Below are 17,437 nucleotides of genomic sequence, written 5' to 3' on the forward strand. Positions count from 1 at the left end.
AAGGACTTCATGATCCTGCCTAGGGAACTACTATCGTAACCCAAGGGCACAGTTCCTCTACAGGAGCACAGAGATGTCTAAGCCTTAACATAATGGGGTAGTTTTAATTGATATTCAGTTTGAGCTAACACTGCTAGGAAAACAAGAGCCAGACCCTTCTCTAAACATCAGAAGGGGATACATGTGTACGTACAAAATGTGGTCACCACTGAATACCTCATTTTTTGCCTTTAATTAGACCATTCATCTAAGATTTTTAATGCATCCTCTTTAGTTCCATAGAGAATAAAATGGGAATGCACCTTAGTTACAAAAGAAATGTGTGACGTAATGTACACACTCAAACTGAAATACAAACGCTCCTTATTACTATCTGCTTGTGATTGTCATGTGGTAATTATCAGGACCCTTGTAACTTACTGCACTGTTCTCAAACTTTCTTGTGCTGCACAAAGTCTGCTTTTGAGGAAACAACACAGAGGCAATTTGCTTGCTTGTCAAACCAAGTATGTTCACAGAACCTCCCTGCTGTTTTAAAGGCTGATAGCGGTATCTGAGGTAACCTAGCTACAGCTTTAAGATAAAACTTCTCTGTATTTCACTAGAGTGCATCACATCCCTCTGACTGCAGTACAGATACATCCCAGCCATGTTGCTGTCTGGATCTCCCAATCTAGCTATGAGAATGTCAACCTTTTTCATTGATCTCTGTGAGGGCATTCCCTTCAGTTGGTACATCGTGGCTGCATTTCAAAGGTGAGCTCAAGGATAAATTATACACTCCAGCATTCATATACTGAAGATTTCTTGTTACGCAGATGGGAAAGTGTGATATTGACTGAAGTAATAAAAGACTACTTGAGTTTAGAATAGACCACAGAAGTAGACATTTTCCTCTACAAAAGACAATTCTTCTTCCCCCTCTGGAGTGTGAGTGTGCGTATGTGTGTGCGTATGTCCACCCACCTTTCCTCTTTCTCCAGCATTTTCTTTCATTCGACAATTCAAATCCAGAAAGGTTTCTTGTTGTGGATTTTTTTTAAACTAGTTACCATTCTTATCCTCCCCATTCATTCTTCAGTGACCTACATACTATATAAACTTCTCATATTTATTGTTACATATGGATGAGCAGTGGTGCTTCACTAAATTCTTCTCAATATTAAATTGCATTTCTGTTCCTAGCCATTCAGACTTACTTTCTTCACTGAACACCTTCTAAGAGCTACTCAGCTGCAGACTTTCTGTGAGCTAGAAGTACTTAATTCATTACTAAATGTTGTTATGATTGTGAGAAGTGATTCTATCTGGTAAGAATTTTAATTAGGCAGCTTCAATAGGTTTCACTTTCAGTATGTTGCAGCACTGAGAAAAACACTCTTGTCTAAACACAACAAATATTGCTAGGGACAATATTTAAGACAAGTAAATAAACATGCAACCAGAATTTACCTCCCAACACACATTTTACATAAGATTCTATTTAAAAGAAACTAATCCCAGTTCTCTCTTAGGTTAACATCTAGAGAACACTGATTCATTCTGTAGCCAGTAACACATGCCATACTTAAGTAAAGGGCTTAGATGCTTTGGAATATCAGAACTAAGAAATTTATCTCACTCTTACTGAAGTATCAGTTTTTTGAAATGCTGCTGTTCCGAAATGTTTATAATTATAAGGTATTTTATACACAGATACATACATATTAGAAACATAAAACATACAAAGAGGCAAATGCTCCATTTTGGTACTTAAGGGATACAGATACCCATCTCCTCGTTAATTCTACTCATTGCTGTGTGGATAATGTTTTCTAATGAAGAATTAGGAACTTTTAAACCTGAGACGTTATTTGATTACCAAATTTCCAAACCTTCAAGACATCTGCAAATAAAACAAGCTAACACAGATAAAAAGAAAAATAAAAGTGATTTTATTTCTGTGCAGACTGCATATTCTGTTTTCAGCATAAATTTTGTCCTTCAGAGAATTGCTGTGAGTGGCGTGCATCAATGATTTAGTGAATCTGTTCTTTAACACTAGACCTTTAATGTCAATGAAAGGTCAACAGTTAGAATTGTATTCAGCCATTTCTGAGCTGTGTGAGAAGTGTGGATAAACCTGGCTTTCCTTCTTAAGAAATAAAGGAATTATTCATCAACAAAAGCTCAGAAGACCCAAAACGCTAGACTCCTTTAGATTTAGCTCAGTTCTCTCATTCTGATTTTGTTCATTCCTTAGCAATTTCCTATCTTCCTATCCTGATTCTTTAGTCAAAATGGAATATATATATATATACATTTAAAAAAAAAAAGAAGATAACCAAAAGGTTCATTTCATTTTCATTAGAATGTTCGGATTTACTAAAATTGTTGACATGTGTATGTGCACAAAACAGAGCATATCGCTGAATACATTGTTGATATTTTCTAAGTAGGGCAAGTAGTGAAATGAGAACAGACACTGCTCTCATTTTCATACTGGGCTATATCAGAAGTTAGAAGGGTTAAGCAACGATTAAATCAGGGCACAACTTGACCCCAGGAATGTTAGAAAGCAGAAACTGTAATCAGCATTTCCTTACATACAGCCTCAAAACCACAGTCCAGTCTCAAGGCTGCTCAGTGTCAATCCTTACGTGTTCACTTAAAATTTAAACACAACATAGAAACTGATCTGTGATGTACTCAGAATAGATGTTTGTCTGGAATATTTTCTTCCAGATTCAAGACTTTTTTTCTGCTTTTTGTACTCCGTGACATAGACCAACGCATAAAAACCACCAAGTGGGTGGACCACTAGCTCTCCTAGAAGAACAAATTTGATACTCATGCTTTTAATAAGATGCATTAGAAGAAGAGTCAGGCTTTCTCCTGGAATTTACAAAAGGATCCACATCACTTGCAGCTCTAAAAGGTTGAAGAAAGCAAAACTGAGGATTACAGATTTTTTTTTATTTTTTACTCCTTTTATGTCCCTACAGAGAGTTCACAGCAACCCTCTGACACCTAACTGTGTAAAAACCTCTTTTCCAGCAGACTCACAATTGTCACCCAAACAGGTATGCTAAGATGGATTTCTCCCTCTAACCCTTGTATTGTGAATGTATCCAAAAAACAAAGTCAGGGCTCTTCCCATCACCCCCATCATGACAGTTGTTACTGTGGGTCCCGATGAGATCAGGTACAACTTTCAAACTCCACACTTATTTGGGAGAGAAGAGGAAAGATGGATCAGGAAATAAGGTAGACTGAGTAGCATTCTAACCTAATGGTAATTTAGAGTAGAAAATGATGGGAAGTCCAAAAATTTGAGGGAAGAGAAGCAAGAAAAAAATGCCCAAATGCTACTTGCACAGAAGGGAGAATTCCACAGCGTAAAGCTGTAAATATCAATTCACAAAAAGCACAACTGTGGCACCAGAATCCAATCTTTCTCCCTAGTCTGAATGGTTAAGCTCCTACCAAATATTAGAATAGGAGAACTTAGAGGAATGGTATTCTTGCTTATCTGATTAACTGTTCTTTACAAGTACTTTTGTATTTTCACATCTTAAACTCTAAGTAACGCAATATTTAACCTACTTTTGGGCATGTCATCTCAGTTTCTGTTCTTATGTTCAAATCTTCCCTGATACAGTCTCATAAGTACTTCAACTCATTATCAGTCAGAACTGAGCAAATGAAAAAGCAAGTATACCTTCTGATAGGTACAGATCATGAACTCTTTCAAATGTGCAGGGAGCAAGAGGACACTGCTCTCCTTACAACCTCTGTAAATGAAATACTTCCCTCTGATCTGGAAGGAAAGTGGGCCTGGAGAGGCACTTCTTCAATTCATCCAAATGGAGCACTGAAAATGGCAGGCTGATGCAGCAGAGCACAAGATGAGAGCAGAGATACCTGGCACTTTGCACAACTTGAGGTCATAATACAGCTTTATTTGGCTACCTTTGTCTACGAAATCTTATGTAAAAATACCTTTCCTCATCTTAAACCTCATCAGATCACTGTGGTGGTATCCCATATAGACACAATACATGACAGTCACTCTATTTTCTTGTGAAGTCAGGCACTTCAAGAGTCTTACAAAAGCACAGAAAAACTCATAATCTGTCCTGTGTTCCATATTTTGTCTGTCAAAAATAGGATACACATCCTTTTCTTTTCCCTGGCACAACATACTGAGATCACTGTTGTACAACAAAGAAATTTGTTACTAAAACTGCAGGTTGCATCCTTTACAGAAAAGTATCTTCAGACTGAAACCATTTCATCTCATTCACTCGTGAACTCTGCTCACCACAAATTGCTCATAACTGAGCAAAACAATGCACTTCAAAGAACTGCATCCTGGTTTAGCACATTTTGTAGGGCGTGCTTTGGTACCGACTGAAATTAAACTAACACTGTAAGTGGATTACTTTGGCAGTGCCATGCCTCAGTAGACAGTTCAAAAGCCCCATTCACTTTACAAGGACTTCTCCAGTAGTGTAGCTAATATTTCATACCTCTCTCACATTTAAAAAATAAATAAATAAATGCTTAATATATAGTACAAATCTGCCATTTTCCTTTACTGCTTCTAAATCTGTTTATTACTTGTGCTCATTCCTCATTTGTACATAAACTCTACTACGCGTTCCTTACTATTAACACAAGTCAGCATATAAAACATATTTTGAATTAATGAATTTGAGAGCTTAAAATTAGTACAACTGTACTTTTCCACATCTGTTAAGAAATACAAACTAAGAGAATGATACCATCTCCCCAAGATTCTCCAAAGGCAGGATACATTTCATCCTTCTTTGCATGATTTTATGAACAGTTTAGAGCAGTTAATACTGAAAAAAACATCTGCATCACATGCTGATGTAAAAAAGGTGTATCTTACTTCTGTAAGAGGTACTGACCAACTGCTGGCTGCAGTGAGCTCAGAAACATTTAAAAAAGCAATTAATTGAATAAATTATTCACTGCAAATTATTCTCCTGTAACAGTGTTCAGTTTTGATCTTAAACTATATCCCATACCAGTTAAAAGTGACCAATTGTTACAACTTATAGTGATAACTCACTTGGAATTACACTGGTCTGCTTTACTCTAATACTGTCAGCATCACATTTGGGGAAAGAAAAAAAAAAAGACAAAGAATACATAATCTCTCCAATTTTAATAGATTTTCCATTGTCACAAATCTACACAAAGTCCCCGAGTGCTAAATTTTACATTCAGCTCTCTGAGCTAACTGAAAGATATGTAAAACCATGAGTAGGCAGAAGCTCCCTATTGTCTGTGCCTCCAAGAAGGCACATTGTTTATTCCCCAAGTGCATGAAACAGTTGCTGTCATGAAATGTGGAGCAGCTCCAATGGTTGCAAGACTTGTTTGAATAACTAATATACAGGGCCTAATTCTTCCAATTTATGACAGGGTACTTCAAATTTTTTACTATCATTTTATAATCATTGTACTGTGCCATACAGGTATCAACTAAGCAATATCTCTGTGCAAAACTGTCATGATCATATCACATGTCATGTAGTAAAAAAAAAAACAAAAAATACAACAAAAAAAACACCTTGAATTCTTTTATGAGATATCTATACACTGAAGTAGGTGGTCTGGTGTGGGTTCTAAGACTTTGGGAAGTATCTTTCCAGCTGCGTGTCTTGCAGGGGCTCCTAATCTAGCACGAGTTTTGGTCTGTCAGTGCGTATCAGCTTTCCAAACCAGGGCTGCAGTGACATGAAGCGGAAGAAAAACAGGCAGCAAAGATTCCTGCAAAATCCACATACTGTGTGGGTTTCTGAGACGCAAAACATTTATAGTGTTTTGAAGAAACCCTACATACATGTATAGACACACCTAATTTTAGAACACTGCTAGAGTGGAAAGGTGAATGCAAGCCCCCAAGACTCACAGCTATTCCCAAACACACAATGGCTACAGACTTTGGAAGACAACAACATATGTGTTTGGTATCAAATAGTGCAGAGTGCTGTAAGGATTTGGAGTAGGTTCTGAGCCCAAAACAAAGACATAAGAGGAAGGGTTGGCAGACACAAGGCAGAGGCAGGGAATGTATCAGGATGCTGTTGCAAGAAACTGTTCTGTTGTAGAGCCCTGTGTTACCCCGGCTACCAGCAGAGCTTCTCAGCACCCTGCCGGTGCAATACTTCATGGAAGACAGCACACACAGCTTTTGCAGGATTTGCACTATTTTCTCATTTGCGATTTTTTTTTCTCCTTGTTTTCTGGGATCTCAGGAGATGATATGACCAAGAGTATATATTTTAAGGAGCAAGATTTAGCAGCCAGAGGAGAGGGATAAAATCTGAGGCTTAGTATTTCAATTGTTGCAATGTGTTAGCCCATATGTCGGTCCTTTCCTTAGCAGGACATCACTCTGGATTCATAGCTTTAGCTATATGGAATAAAATGTAATATATACACATTACTTCAGCTGGACTTTATGTGGATGAGCCTCATCAGACATAAGCTGCATGCAAATTAATCCGTACGGCAGCCTCAACATAATCAAAATACAGATGAAATCTAGTTATCGACTAACAAATGACTCATTATGTGGTGTAATCATCTGAATTATCTGAACTTCCAAGAGATCAGGCTAGACACTCCAAGCCTTTTGTCCCTCAACCACTTCTCTTTACACGTGCTTAAGCACTGCTTTTGAATGAAGCTGGAGAATGAAGAGAAATTCAAGGCAAACGCCTCTGACTTCAAGACTGCATCCTGTTTCTCACATCAGCGAGCTATGGCATTCCCGAGACCTGGTGCAATACTTGCTTTACATTTCATTTGGAGAGGTAAAAAGTTCTGAACGCTGCACAGATTCTTAATCCTTATGCGCACCCACAGGCAAAATTCTGTGTGGGTAGATAAAAGCAAATTGTCTTACGTAATTCCTTGCCTACGTGACGTTCTACCAGCAGTCTTTATAAGGACAAGTAATTTTTTTGCTCCTGTGTTCTTCCCCTGGATCCTAACTTCCCTTCTACCTAATCTTTCCAGCTTGCATTAACTCGTTATTCATTGGTTTTGAGCTATGAATTTCTATCCACTCAAGACGACGTTTACTTCACACAGCGTATTTCACCTGCGCTTTTGGCATCACACAATTCTAAGCCGGTGGCTGACAGAGCAGATCAGCATATTAGTACATGAACTCTGCCTGCACTATGCCATGATTTCTAGCCTCTGCCTACCAGCCAGCTTGGGGAACCTGCTGTGCAGCTGAAAGGTGCTGCTCTTCTGTGATCATAGAATCATAGAATGGCCCGAATTGAAAATCCATCATCAATCCTCTTAAAACACAGACTGAGTAGCTCTGTTATCAAATGGTAATCTTCAAACTAGCAGCATTCCAGCACTGATTAACTTTACACCTCTAAGCACTATGAGGACTGTTTTACAGTAACATTTTGCACTTTCCTTATATTTTGTTTTTAGAGTTTATAATATTCTTTCCGGTATACCCTGCAGATCAAACATACTGCAGCGTGACTGAAACAAGCTCTCTGAGTGCATTTTGAGACTTGTTTCTGCAGTTTTTCTCATGAACCAGATCTCCAAAAGCAATAGCTGAGATTCAGTTTAAATAATAAGACAGATGTTATTTTCAAGCTAGTAACCGTAATATGTTTGTCTTCCACCAGACCTAGCTCCAGTTCTTTATGAAGGTCCTTGTACTCTAGGTCAGTTCCTGTGGTATCAGGCAGCTGAGCCAGGGGCACCCAAGCAAATGCAGGTCCTTGCAAGTCCAGAGAATCTTGTTCCCTTTATGACATTAATTGGAAAATTACTAATTATTTTCTTTGACACTAATGGAAGTGAAAAGGAGTGTTACAGAAAATAAAGGCCTTGACAAGGGGAGGCACAAGGAACATGTTAGATGAAATGAATATGGAAAGGTACAATTACTGCAACACATCAGCTCTTCTATTATTTTTCCCATTTTAATTGCTCTCTTCTTTTACCAAGCTCAATTTTACCATCCTGCCTCTGCTTCCAGTTCAATTACTACCCAGTTACCCTGATTTTCTGAGAGGAGCAGCACTTTTTCCATCAGTCTTTACTGCATTTCTTTTCTAGTTCAAAAGTCAGTACCAATGCTGATGTAAGTAATATTCAGAAGGGACTGATGACCATTTTGCAAGAATATTTGTTTTTTTGTAAGCAGTTATGTACAGCATATAAATGGATAAATGTGAGAATTTAATTGCACCTATGCCACAGGACTCCTTATCTCATTGTTTTTACTATATTCATTATTCCTGGGTACTTCAGAACAGATTATCGGAGTTGTAAGCAGAACCCATAAAGCCAAGATGTTGCTCCAGATTATTACTTTAGGGAACAATAAGTCTGGTAAGAGAAACATGAAATATCCAACAGAAATCTATGCATATGGGTCTGACAGCAACAGAGTCTGGGGTTCATCTTTCAGGGAAGTGCTGTTTGAGCCAATATTCTTAAGGACACTGAGTAAGGTTACTGTTTATAGTGGCAACAACCAAACACATCCCTGTGAATGTATGCGTAACACAGAGGCCTACTCCTACCAGTAACAGAAATCAGGTGTAACTACAGTAAAGCTGGTGTAACATGGTGGGTCAAAGGCTGTTGACTCCTTGGGTCAAAGGCTATTCATTCAGGAACTGATTTAATATGAAAATCGAGTAAACGCTGTGTAAGGAACTTTCACATACTAAAAGATACTGGCAGCAACTGTGTTTGCGAAACCCTTCAGGCCTCAGAATCTCCTCGTTTTAATTGCTAAACTACACCATTCTCTTTGCACTAATTCCAAATCTTCTGGTAGAGACGCGAAACAGCCCTTATTTCACCCTGTAACACAGTCCCTAATCAGACTACTACTTCATTTGGAGGGTGAAAATCAGGCTGTGAAATTCCCAAGTTTACATGTTTTTATTAAATTGGGATTATTATTTATGCGTGTCCAAACATGGATGAGATTTAATCTGTCCCATAATTCCACCAACCGCATGTGTGTTTGCTTTTAGTGCCCACCGGTTTCTCATCTTCACACAGAAGAATATCATAGTATACACATAATCCCTGTGCAAGCAAAATCTTAAAAAGGCAATTCCTCTAAAGGCAGGCAAACAGATTGAATCTATAGCCATCCTATGAGGTAAAAAATGATAGCTGATTCATGAAAATATAGCAACAAGAATGAGGAGTAAAGTATGAAATAAAAAGCTGCAGAGCACTCTGAGTACAGAGAAAAGAAAGCTCCACTGACAAGCTAAAGTGATAAATAGGGAGGACTGGTGTCTGAATTACAATGTGTGACTGGAGCTGAGGAAATATTTAGGCATAAAAAGGACAGTACCTGTGACTTATCCCCCTATGTTGTCATTAGAAGAGGATGGGAAGGACAGACCAGACAGACAAATTAAGCTAATTATCAGGAAAGAAAGTGGACAAAAGGTCAGATGGGTACAGAAAAGTAAGCAGAGACAGGGTCTAAAGAAGAGAAGCAGAGCTAGATTTGGGAAAGATCAGATGGATTAGCCAGTGAAGGTGACACAGGATGCAATGATATGGTCTTGTTTCCTGGAACACAACAATAGCATTGCCACAGCAGTCTGAAAATCTAGACTGACCAAGAATGCAGCTGAATAAATAATGAAGCTTTTAATCAGATAGAAGCACAGAAACGATATATGCAGGTCTCTTTGAAAGTAATGTCTCCTATTTATTTCCATGGAAACTACAACTGAAACAAAGAGCACAATAACACAATTTGATAAAATTATCAGCTACAAAACACTTCTTTTCTACATAAGCACCACGATTAGCTGTGCATTTTTGCCAGTGACGAACAAAAGCCTACATGCCAAGCTCGTAAAAGTCTACACCAGCAGAGGTGACCCACTGTCACCACTGCTGATACGCACCACCACCAACTTCACTGTGCTCACATCCACTGTTTGCTCCCCAGAAACATTCAGCAAGGATCAAGGAATGCCAACAGCACAACTTTTTCCCCTCATGAAGGAATTCACTTTCACACCCTTGCTACAAACGCACTTCCATGTCAAAAGCCTTTTTGTTAGAGTGATGCTATCTGTCACATGCCAACAAAATCTAATGTAATGTTGGTGACATGGTTCAGCATCTACTGCCATACCACCATCATATGCCTTTGATGTTGTGGGTCAACATAATAAAATGGGACGCTACTTTCAGAGCAGTGCTCGTGCACTGTCTTAGAGCTCAATGTAGAAAACTTTAGTTCTTCACTGATACTTGTGGCTGACACAAAGATAGCATTCATATTTTCCGTCTTCTTTTGAGAATAAATGTAAATTTGAGGCCTTTCTTATTGTGAAGAAAACTCTTGCAAGAAGCCTGCAATACTCCTTACGGGAATCTGGTCCAGAGACTCAAAGATCTGCTAGTCTGAAATTCTCTTCTCATGTCATATTAATTCTTGTACCAGCACTGCCCCTTAGCTTAAATCATCTTCTCCCTGCCTGTTCTATGTATGTATTGTATCCACATACTGGCATATTCACCCTAGAAAAAACATTGCTATGTAGCAGCTGTTATACAAATGTTCTTGAGCTTCAGTTAAGAATATCAGAACCATGACAACCATTCTTCTTTCAGTTATGTGTGTCAATGACAGGGCCTATGGAGCATTGTTTTAAAGGTGTGAGAAATTAAGGTCTTTGAGATCATGTCTGAAAGCAAATCTGCTCCCCAGGAGTTGATACACTCCAGTGAACAGTTTCTCCAACATACAGCACGAGATAGTAGAAGAGCAGTTTCAGTGAGGAAGTGGTGTTAATTTAGAATTGCTTTCCTAAACAAGCTCATCACAAGTCAGACCACAAAACCCTTTTGTCCTTCCTGACTTTCTCCCAGGTGTAGGATGAATGAAAGAGACTGAAAGAAAGAGCTAATTTCAAGGAGAATCTCGGAAGATTTTACTTCTGATTTGTAGTGGCATTTTACTGCTACCAGTCATGAAGTAGATTGATCTATCTTAATTAAACACAATAAATAAACCTCCCTAACGAGATTAAGTCAAATACGGGAATGAAGCACATATATCTCAAAAGGGGATTGTTTCATAGCCTATAAAATACACAAAAACGGTGTCCACCAAGCTGCACACCACGAAGATTCACTTGGCAATACTTTAAAACCAGTTGCTGTGCCTCTCAGCTGCCTGGCTATTGGTATTACATGTTTACTCATTCAGATTAATCCTACAGTTTTATTTCCTTTTCCTGTTGTTTTCTGGCCATTACGCCCTGTGGAAGAACTATATTTAACCACTAATGCTACTTTTCTAAGGACTAGGACAGTCTTGTTAATCAAATAATCACTGTAGGGTTTCAATTCTCTTTTCACAACCTTTCTATTCATTTTGCTTTTATACATAAATGTAATTTCCATAAAAAGTACAGGATTGGCACTTTTCACTCAATATTCAACATACATTATATCAAGCCTAGGTGCCTCATGTGTTCTGGAGGGTGCACCTCCAAGAGTGAGAGGCTAATTCATTCATCATGCTTACTCAGTCCTTGGCCTTTCTGCTGATACTTCCAACAAGGATGCCAATTAGCACTAATTAAAGGTTGTGGATTTTGTGATATGGAAGCCTTTACTAGAAACTGGACTGACATCATCAGCTCTTATCACGGAAGACAGCAAACAGCTGTCAAATGCTAACTCCTAGTGGTAGGCTCATAAAGAGTAAGCCTGGATTGTCTTTCAGTATGGACAAAAACACCTTCAAAAGGTCTCTAGTTTGTCTTCAGCTTACGAAATGTGGGTTTGTGTCTTAGTTTCAGCTGAAATGGAATTGTTCTCTTCAGAGTGTCAGGTATGACAGTATGCTTTGGTTCTAGGAGAAATGTAATGCTGACAGCACACCAATGTTTATAGTTTCTGCTAAGCAGTGTTGTACAGAGCCAAGGCCATTTACATCAAAGGGCCCTAGGGCCTGGGAGGAAACAGAATTAGGACAGCTGACTTATATTTGCCAAAGGGATATTCCAAACCTTATGATGTCATGTAGGATTCTTTAAAGTTGGGAGTTAATCTTTTTCTGTTCTGCTGCTCAGAAAGCTAGCTAGGTATTGGTTGGGAGCGGCAAGCAATTCCTTGCGCATCACTTATTATATAGACACACATATAAATTTATCGTAAGTATTATCCTTTTGTCTCGGTAAATAGTTTTAGCAAAATCCAGGAGCTCTACTTTGTGTTGTGGGTTGTTTGCTTTTTTTCCCCAATTCTCTCCCCAGTCCCCTGGAAAGGAGTGAGCAAATGACTGTGTGAAGCTGAGCCACCTGCCTAGTTAAACCACAACAGTTCGTAACCTAGTTAAATAGTTTTCCACACAGGTGATAGAGCCAAACCTCTCAGACAGCAAAAAATTACACAAGAACCTGCACAAAACTCATCTGATCTCCCCTGTCCTCTTGCTGGTGGATAAAATACAGCAAGAGGAAAGCAGTCTTTGTGCATGCACACATACAAATTTTGGTGGTGTGCTTCTTTTTTCAAGTAATAAATACTGCAATGAAACTCTTCAAGAGAACTTTTTACACAAATGCATGTGTATTTGTTTATCAAACCTGCTGCAGGAGAGTCTATGTTTGTTATTTAGTATTTTAAGACAATTGTGCTCTAATTTGATTTATACGACAAAAAGAGAGGGATCTCTAATTGGCTGCAGCTATCCAGTCTTGTCTATCCTTAACTTCAATCAAACAATATGAACTTGATGTCAATAGCGACAAATAGAGCGGAAACAAAACTAAACAACTTATTTTCATCTTTTACTGTGCTTTCTAGGCTACATTTCGTTCTCCTTTGCTGTCATAAGTTTCTTCTAGACAAGCTGACTTCCTCCTTTCATTTTCTCAACCCAAAGGGAAATGTTGCTATGTAAATTAAAGTGCAATAATATATTCTTGAACTTTGACTCTGAAAACTCAGGCCTGTATTTCCAAGAGCCTCAAATACACTCCATAACCATCCTAAAATGCTAATCAATTTAGATCATTAATATGCATATACATTAACACCACTTGTCAGCAGGAATAACCAATCCATTGTTTCTGACACATTACTTTTGGAAACATGAAATAACAACCTATTTGTACCCTTATGCAGTGAGTTGACCTGGGCTGAATGCCTGATGGCTACCCAAGCTGTTCTCTCATTCTAGCTCCTCAAATGAACAGGAGTAGAAAATAAGATGGAAAGGCTCACTTAGCTGAGAGAAAGATAGATTGCTCTCCAATTACTGTCACAGGCAAATAAGCTCAATTTGGGGAAAATTAATTGAATTACTTTCCAGTTAGAGCTAGATGGTGAGCAACAAGGACTACATCAGCTTTCTTCCATGCCCTTTTGTCCCAGGTTGAATATTACTCCTTCATTTTCTAATCCTCTACCTCCTTCCAGCTGGAGCAAAGGGAAAGGAGAGAACACAGCATTGTGGACAATCTGCAACAGTTCACCTCTCCAGCTACTTCATCACCATCTTCCCCCGCAATAAAGTGTTTTCTTTCCATTGACGGCCATACTTCATGACAAACTCACTCCAATACGGACTCCCTGTGGGCTGCAGCCCTTTCAGGAAATTTTCACCCATTCTGATGTGGGGTCCTCAATGGGTTGCAGCACAGATATCTGCTCCACCATCTTCTTCCCTGCAGTTCCGTGAACTGATTCTATTGCACCTTACCACCTACACTCATTGCTAAAAACACCACTCTTACAGCCCTAACTGTGAGACACTTGACACTGACTGTATTACGCAGGCTTGCTTTCAGTTTAGAAAGACCTAAGTCCTATTTATCTCTCAATAAAGACCATAACAGTCTCCGGGGAGACTTCATTGTGGCCTTCCAGTTCCTGAAAAGAGCATATAAACAGGAAGGGGAACAGCTCTTTACAAAGGAGGACAGTGATAGGACAAGGGGGAATGGTCTTAAACTGAGACGGGGAGGTTTAGATTAGATATTAGGAGGAAGTTTTTCACCCAGAGGGTGGTGACGCACTGAGACAGGTTGCCCAAGGAGGCTGTGGATGCCCCACCCCTGGAGGCATTCAAGGCCAGGCTGGATGTGGCTCTGGGCAGCCTGCACATAGCAAGAGGGGTTGAAACAAGATGATCACTGTGGTCCTTTTCAAACCAGGCCATGCTATGATTCTAAGATAACACTTTGTAAAATTGCGTGAGACAACGGAGACTTTCTATCAACAACAAAACAAGACCTAGCTGAGTAATATTATGGTCTTTATTGAAAAGAATTGGTCCATTTATGATATTAAAGACCTCAATAACAGTAAAGCTGATCATGACAGTATAGTGTTTGATTTTTCTGGTACTTATCTGTTGTCCTTTAACAGATCTTCTTCGCTGTGTCTTTTATACAAAAGTTACACCAACATAAATGCTAAAATCTATGTCAGCCTCTGCAGTACTCCTACAGTAGCATCTGTGAGCTCAGGACAAAAAAGACTAAACATTGTATTCTGTCCTTCTGAACAAAATTAATTCTGTAAGCAAAAAAGCCGTGTTAGAATCACCACAGCTAGTAGTACTCCAGTGGAGCATCCAACACGTTATTTGTATTTCTTCAGTAACTGAATCACAGAATAGACCAAGCTGAAGAGATATTTGAAGGTCATCTGGTCCAACCCTTCTGCACTGAGCAGGGACACCTACAGCTAGATCAGGCTGCTCAAAGCCCTGTCCAGCCTGGCCTTAAATGTCTTCAGGGATGGGGCATCCACCACACTACCAAACCATGTTTTCTGTGATATATGATATGTTCTATATTTTGGCCCCGAATATCTATCTCCTCCTTAACATTACTTGACTGAAATTAACAAGTGTAGTAAACTTACTAATAAAGTTCACACACTGGTTTGTTAGTATTTAACCATAGCTTAGATACATAATCACATACAACTACTAAATATCTGAAAGTTTGGCTCCTCGCATAAACAATGCTTATTAATAATAAATGTTATTAGTTTGGAGAAGGCTCCAGAGAGACCGCATTGTGGCCTTCCAAGACCTGAAGGGAGCGTATAAATAGGAGGGGGAACAGCTGTTTACAAGGGTGGGCAGTGATGGTACAAGTGGGAATGGTCTTAAACAGAGACAGAGGAGGTATAGATTAGATATTAGGAAGAAGTTTTTCACACAGAGGGTGGTGACACACTGGAACAGGTTACCCAATGAGGTTGTGGATGCCCCATCCCTGGAGGCATTCAAGGCCAGGCTGGATGTAGCTCTGGGCAGCCTGGTCTGGTGGTTGGTGACTCTATACACAGCAAGGTAGATAATCTTTGATGCATTTTTCAACCCAGGCCATTCTGTGATTCTATGAATACACTGACCACTGTTATGAAGGTGGGCAGAATAAAGCAAAAGAGACAAGGCTTATGCTAAGGTTACAGTAATCATTACATTTCTTAATCACCAAATTTTGAAACTTCAACTGCATGGCCTTGTAACATCCTAACAAATATTTTCACATTAAAACACAAACATGGATAAGGCCATGATGAGGAAACAATCCACAGGGTAGAAAAGAGGGTTACAGCATAGACCTATCTACCCGTTAAAGTGTATTTACAGTGCCTACAGTTAGCTAAGCTATCCACTGCAAATAAACTGTTTAGACAATAGTCCTTTTTTCTGTCATGCAAACTGACCTCAACCCTATCCTAAGTGTTCAGTATTCCTAAATCTTACCAGAGATATTCGTAACAATTTTATCCCCATTTTATTCTCAAAAACTGCACAGCAAGGAACAAGCAGCTGAGAGTGGTCACTCATGTCACACAGCAACAGCTCAGTGCCCTGAGCAGAGGAGGAACACAGCCAGCACTGAATGGGCAAGGCCATCAGCCACCTAACAACAGTAATGAGAACACGCCACAAAGTCCACCAGCAATGCACATGTTAAATCTGTTCACAAGATATGTTTGTTGAATAGTTTTGAATAGCTAAAAATTGAGAAAAATCTGTTCATACACAATTCACAAGGAGGGAACAAGGACAAATTTGCCAAACAAACTGTTTGCTAAGCATAGATATCCCAGCTGTCCTCATTATCGTATTTATCCTGTTCAAATCTCCCTTCCACTCCTGCCTTCTAGCTTGGTTTACCCATTGTCATCTCCGTCTATACTCAAAGTCATGGTCATTTCTGTGTCTAAAAAGCTTACTCTTCCACTGCCACTTGTAAGAAAAAAGATAAAATATCTCAGATAGCTTGGAATGCAATTGCAAAGGTGTTAAAAGCTCACAGAAATCTTCATATTGAGTGTCTGACATTAAGTAACAAGTGCAAGCAAAATGGCTGCTTTCTCTGTAAATAGACACAGCGATCTGAATGTTAAGGGCACAGAAATTAAAAGTACCCAAATCTCCCATTGTGTATGATATTGCTACCAAAAAGAAAAAGGAGAATGTATGTACACCGACTCTGCCACAGTCTTCCCACACAACTTCAAGAAAAGGCACACTGGCTCCCATATGTAATATAGGATAACAATACATGCCTGTCTGGAAAGATTGTTGTGAAAAGAAACACACCAAAGACTGCCAGGTTACAAAGGAATGATCTTAATGGGGATTACATTGAACATAAATAGATTACAGTTAAGTACTAAGAGCAGGAACACACAAATGTAAGGTAAACGAGAGATAAGGGAGGATATGCTTAGAAAACTGAGACTTTTTGAGACGCTTTTTAAATTCTGGAAGTCTTGTTATATTGGAAAATTAAGTCATCGGTCCCACTTGGAGGCATTTGCTTGATAGAGAAAGCAACAGAACTGACTTCAGCAGTCAGTGGTACCGTTCATACTCAACATGGATTTGTTGCAACATCTGTGATATATATAACCTTACAGCCTTTCTTTCTGCCTTCCCAGTAGTTATATGGTTCTGATATGTTTTGAAAAGGGGGAAAACAGGAGTACTATGTGGGAGTCATACTATGTTATAACAAGGAGAGCAGCAGGGGACCGAAGTCAGGAGACATGTCATGCAGGCTGTTCACCCCACCGGGACTGCAATAGCTGCAAACACTACAGTCAGAATACAGGGCTTCACTAATTCTCAGAATATGAATAGTAAATGCTTTCAGTCTGAAATGATATTTACATGCAATTTAGCTGCATCAGTTCCAATCTTGCTCTTTTATTTTTTCTTTTTTTTTTTTTTTTTTTCCATAGCCAGCCAGCTTTATTATTAAAAAATAAATAGAAGAAATGGTAGGGCACAAACATACAGCAAAGTGCACATGTAAGTTGTAAACAAATGTTCTGGAACACCTCAGAATGCATCACTCAGCCCTTGATGAAAGAAAAGCACTGCTCTAGGTTAATA

General features: G+C 39.0%; 1 protein-coding gene across 16 annotated transcripts in view; it reads right to left on the bottom strand.

Annotated features, from left to right (window-relative positions):
* Positions 1 to 17,437, bottom strand: part of MYT1L (myelin transcription factor 1 like) — a 277,706-nt gene that overhangs the window by 229,144 nt on the left and 31,125 nt on the right. The gene's annotated exons all lie outside the window — the stretch shown is intronic.

The sequence above is a fragment of the Coturnix japonica genome, chromosome 3 (genome assembly GCF_001577835.2).
Source record: "Coturnix japonica isolate 7356 chromosome 3, Coturnix japonica 2.1, whole genome shotgun sequence".
Classification (NCBI taxonomy): domain Eukaryota; kingdom Metazoa; phylum Chordata; class Aves; order Galliformes; family Phasianidae; genus Coturnix; species Coturnix japonica.